This window comes from Schistocerca cancellata, chromosome 9 (genome assembly GCF_023864275.1).
Source record: "Schistocerca cancellata isolate TAMUIC-IGC-003103 chromosome 9, iqSchCanc2.1, whole genome shotgun sequence".
NCBI lineage: Eukaryota > Metazoa > Arthropoda > Insecta > Orthoptera > Acrididae > Schistocerca > Schistocerca cancellata.
Window position 1 is genome coordinate 187,419,753 of NC_064634.1, and position 5,986 is coordinate 187,425,738.

Below are 5,986 nucleotides of genomic sequence, written 5' to 3' on the forward strand. Positions count from 1 at the left end.
ACTCAGTATGTGCTGAGCTTCCCAAGAGGATGGTTGTAATTGTTTACTGTGTACTATGTGTTCAATGTATGAGATGTCTGTACTGAAGAAGGAGGAGTTTGATAGGTACATTAATTGCAATCATGGAGCTAGGGACTGTATCGATAGCTACCTGTACAATGCTTGGAAAGCAATGATATTTGGTGACTGTATGAAGAAGATGACACACTTCATCAAATAATGAAAATGCAGCAGGAAGGGGGTAGGTTACACTCCACAATAAGTACTGAAAATGTGTGTGCTGTAACTCTAGTTCATTCGATAAAAGTCTAGTCAGTCTTCTGAAGCGCAAGAGGCAAGACATTCATCCACTCCAGAGCAAGGGCTCCCTGCTCCAGAGTATCTGTGCCTGCTGGAAGAGGCCACGACTTGGGCTCACAGCACCAGGACATGATAACCACAGAGGGCAGCTGCTCTAAGCACTTCCTGTTGTGTTGGAAATACCTGCAGCCTCCCTCCTCATCTGTGGCGCATGGATACCCTTTGCCGTTGAAAACGAACTGCTTCAGGAGTTATTACATCTGATGTCTAAGCAATGTGTGGAATATTATCACATACATATCTTGAAGATGTCACAGCAACTAAATGTATCAGTACACAAAGAAAGAGAGAGAGAGAGAGAGAGAGCTTTGCAGATGATGCAACAATATTTAAACAATTTGCAATGTAATTACACTTTTTATTCCAAGGAATACCAGCACCGCAGTTGAACACAGACTTCAAAAAGATTGCAGCACACTTTTGAAACCATCCTGAGACTCTTAACACACTTTTGTGAGAAATACGACATCATTCCCTTGCCTTTGAGCACGAGATGCTTCAGGACTTATTAAATCCAATTGAATATGTCTCTAAATGCACTTTCAAAAAGGTCGCTGCGTAATAGTTTGCCTCAATTTTGTGCCGCACTTGGACACAGACTCTAAAAAGATTACGACCCACTTGTGAAACCTCTCAGTTTCCCTCCACTGCTCTGCAATTTTTGCGTGCATAATAAATAAGGTAAAGTGTTTAACGCCTCAGTAGATTTTCAAATGTTGCTTTAAACCATTTGCTTCAAATGCACTCACACCCAAGACACAGCACTGTCTTCCCAGGTGCAAGTGGAATGGAACTACAGTTTAAAATACGTCATGTGGGAATATTGTTTATTAACTGAAACCAAAATAAATGAATGCAAATACATCATGTCGAAACTGAAGACAATCCTGTATCACGTAAGAAAATATTGTTTAATACATCATCACAGTAGTTTGCTACACGAGGCATGGTCATACTTTGGGACGCGTGAAGTGGTGGCGCGTCCATCAGTGGCCGCAGCTCGCCACAAAGTGAAGTGGCGGCAAACAACGGATCAGCAGAGCAAGTTGGCTTACCCAGAACCCCACGTACTAAGTGCGCGAAATATGTGGCCAGCAGAATATCACCAACTTGTCCTCCGTAGGTGGGGTGTAATAAAAAATAATAATAATGTCGTGTGACGAGGGCCTCCCGTTGGGTAGACCGCTCGCCTGGTGCAAGTCTTTCGATTTGACGACACTTCGGCGACTTGCGCGTCGATGGGGATGAAATGATGATGATTACGACAACACAACACCCAGTCCCTGAGCGGAGAAAATCTCCGACCCAGCCGGGAATCTAACCCAGGTCCTTAGGATTGACAGTCAGTCGCGCTGACCACTTTTTTTTTGGGTCATTTCATTTTGTTCGTTATAGTTCGTTGCAATTGTTCGTGGTGGGCGTCCCCAGACGCCCTTTGAAGTTCGTTATCGATCCATTCACTCAGTTGTTTTTATTACAGAGGGCAGTTAACCCTCTGACCGGACACGCTGAGCTACTGTGCCGGCACCACTCACCTACCAGGGGTGTAATGCTGCACTCCGCTTGGCTCCCTGAATAAAATGGTGGGTAGAGGGAGTAGAGATTATGTAAACCATTATTGTCGTGGTGCAGTCACTTTCATTCTGCCTTCGTGAGTTTGCCTGTATGGTTGATTGTGTGTTCTTGTCCCAGTTTCCTTTTTTTTTTTTTTTGGGAGGGGGGGGGGGGGGGAGGGGAGAGTACAATTTCCAGCGACAGCATCAGCAGTGATATCAGCAGCAAATGGCTTCGCCAAGACAGTCTACCATGTAAGTTAATTGTTCTAATCATTCAATGTAGCTGTGTGTCCCATAATTTTAGTATCTGTCACAGCACTTGGTTAGGTCTTAGTTGGTAGAGGCATATTTCCTTACTACCAAGCTTTTGAACAGTTTCCTGCTGTAATTTTACTGTCTGACGAATTTTTTTCCATAGCTGGTACTACAGTCCTTTTTTTCTTGTCATTGTAGCCTTCATCCCTGAGATGTTGGCTGATCTAGATCGACAACTGGAGGCTGAGAGACTATTGTAGCAACAGTCTCCAGAAATAGTACCCGAGTCGGTACAGCAAGAAAGTAAGTACATTTAATTTTTATTTTTTAACATGTGGCTGTTAGAGAATATACTTTTTTTGTTCACGTAATGTACTGTAGTTCTAACGATGAAGGCTGGGGAATGTATATACATTTATTTTTCGTAACATGGTGCATTCGGCTGTCTGAATCATGTTCTTTGCTTTTCTAGGTGTTTCTATGGATGAGAAAGGAGGGGTAGGGATATGTGTTGAGGCCAGGATCAATCGATTCAGTCTTGTAAGTAGCTGAGTTCGATATTCAAATTCAAGGTGTTCTATATATAAATAATTTCAGTGAACTGGAGAATACGATTTTCTCTTTATATTTCAGTGAATTAGAGAAAACGATTTTCTGTTTACACTTCAGTGAGCTAAAGGATACAATTTTCAATATGATTTTCTGTGTGCATGTCCCTAAGACTTTCAAGAAATAATTACTCTCAATATCTTACTGTTGTAGGTAGCGTCAGTGAACAAGATAATTGGCCCCAAGGCGGGGATGAAGAACTTGAGTGGGTGCATGAGATGGCAGCTGCTGAGGAAGCTGCCATCTCGCCCTTTCGGAGAAGGATGAGGAAATACTGGGTTGGGTGGGAGAACCACCGGAAGGCCTGACTGAACAGCTCAATCCTTGGACCGAGAGTGGAAAAGGTGATTATAATGCAACCGTCGTCGTTAAGGCATATAATAATTATTACTTAGAAATATTGTTATTTGATTAAGTATATATTTATTTAAAATGTCTTGCATAATACTTATTTTTTTTTCGTTATTCGTGTGTTACAGAGGCAACACAGTCGCCACCAGCACTACAAGAGCTAGATGTGGTACAAATGCCTCGAGCGGTGGTTGCAGGGGCAAGAATAAAACACGCAGATTGCATACCACGGGTGTCCATAGATGGTTCAGTTGGAGCAGAAGAAGAAGAAGAAGAAGAATAGCAACGATCACCCACCCTCCAGGCTGACGGTAGTGAAATCTCCAGTATGAAGCAGCAGTATCACTGGCCATTGTCACCGCAAGCAGGTTGTTCCCAATGGGTCTCACTGAAACCTCTTCATCCTACTCTGGCTTCGACTGTTCGCCCTCGCCAGCAATGGAAGTATGTGCGCCTCGGCGCATACTCCTGTGCACCTCGCCGACTCCATCATCAACAAGATGGACATCATCGCCTTCTAGTCTTAGTATTATTAGTAACAGAGATGATCCTGTGACTAGCGGCAGTCCTTTCAGTGACACCATACCTCATATTTGGGGATTGCAGAGCCTTTGAGGGGCGAATCTCTTCCATAAGGATCGAGAATCCGGCAGGAGGGTACCGTTCGGTTTCTAAGGGAATCCCTTCCTGCTGTGGACACAGAGCTCCTCAAAGTAGTCAATGATCTGCGGTATCTCGCCTTTAAATACAGTGCGGTGTTCTGCATCAAACTATCGCACTCTCCCAAAGTTGCCTCTGGTACTGAAGAGACAAGTCTTCATTATCTTTGGGGTGAAAAATGGCGTGCTATCGCGGAGCACATCAATCGGCGAGTGATTTCGGGAATCCACCTTGAATGCTATACTGGCCCGGTTTTCCGAGATGGAAGTGACAGGGGCAGCTAAAGCAATCAGCCAAATACTACACCTGGACATCCATACACATGTCTATGATCCGGTAAATGGAAGGTCTAGCTATGTCAAGCTCCCTAAGAATACAGCTAATAAGCAGTTTACGCATTAATGTCGAAGATAGAAATGATCAGGCTTGTTTTGCGTGGTCAATCCTGGCTTGCGAGAGAAATTACAATTACAGAGATCATCCTGAGGGTCCCAGTGCATGCCATGCAGGTGATAATATCCGTGGATGTTATAACTTTAATGGTACCAAGTTCCCCATCGAGATCCAGGACATACCTAAACTTGAGGCACAAAACACCGGAATATCGATTCATCTTTATGGTCTGGAGAAGAAAAAAGCAAGTCAGATGAGCAGGACAAGCACATAGATATCGGCCAATTCCATTTCTCAAAATTTGCCAGTGAGCGTGAGACGTATGTAAACATACCGCTCTTCTTTGAAGGTGATAATTATCATTATGTTTGTATCAAAGACATGCCCCAACTCCTTTCTGCCCAACTGAGCAAACATGCACATGAGCAGCATACTTGCTTAAGATGCCTCAGTGTCTTTTCCCCATACAAGTTATTAGCAGAGCATCTAATAGACTGCGCTTCCAAGGAACCCACTGAAGAAAACAAATCCATAAAGTTTAAAAATGCTCACTACCAGGGGCGATTCCCGTTTGTAGTGCACGCCGACTTTGAGTGCCTCCTCGCTCCTGTGACTCGCTGTGGAGGTGACTCCACGACCTCCCTTACCACCTTTATAGAAAAATTGGTACCGTATGTGGCTGTGTGCCACATTGTATCGTCCTATGATTCAAGTCTTAATCACTACAAATCCTACGTCAGGGATAATACTGCTGTTTGGCTGCTCACTGATCTCGAAAAATTTTCGTGGGAGTTGATAAGCTGTACAGCGACAACTTTCCCAAGACCAAGTCGAAGGCCAATGAAGATTTGTACAATAATGCAGTTGACTGTCACATTTGTGGGCTGCTGTCAGATAGAAAAGCGGGAACTCCTCATAGGGACCACTGTCATATTATGGGGAAGTTCTGTGGTGCAGCTCACGATATGTGCAATTTGAAGTACCGGTTACCAAGGCACATATCCGTTTTCTTAGATTATTTTCTGGATGCACATCATTACAGTTTTAAAAACATGTAGGAAAGTAATGTGTATCGTGCAACTTTTACTTGTCATTTTTGGAAAATTTTGTTACATTATGAATGATACTGAGTATAATTATTGGCATTTTATATTTTTATATACTTTGACTGAAGTATCTTGTGGTTTGAAATAACTTAAATAATAAAAGAACATCAATAATAATTCCAGTTAATGACCAAAATTATCATTATTAAGTTTTAGCTACATTTACAAAACCTGCCCTTATCCATGATGCCAGTTCTAAAACCCTTGTAACCTCCCCACAAAAATTTATTAAAAATTAAAATGAACCAAGTGTAACCTCCCCACAAAAATAATAATTAAATGAATTTTAAATATTGTAACCTCTGAACAAAATTGGCTCCCATTTATAATCTCTGTGCAGAAATGCATTCACATTTAATGTTCCCACAAAATTCTTTTCTCATTTAATGTTAAGTTCGAAACAGAAAAATTCCTAAACACCAAAATAATAAAAAAAATTCAGTAACCTTGTAAATTTTATGACGACAGCAGCGCTGCGCCCCGGCCCTGTATTCTGAATTAAAAAAAGCAAAAATTCTTACCTCAATAAAAACTGCGAATATATCTGCTCTTACATAAAAAATTTTCAGCACAGCTCCGTGCAATGCTGGCCTATGCTTTGTGACTCGTGAAAGGAATTAATTATTCATTGGATAAAATCTTTAAATTGAAATGATGCTTTTTTTAAAAAAATACTTTATATTATAAAAATTATTA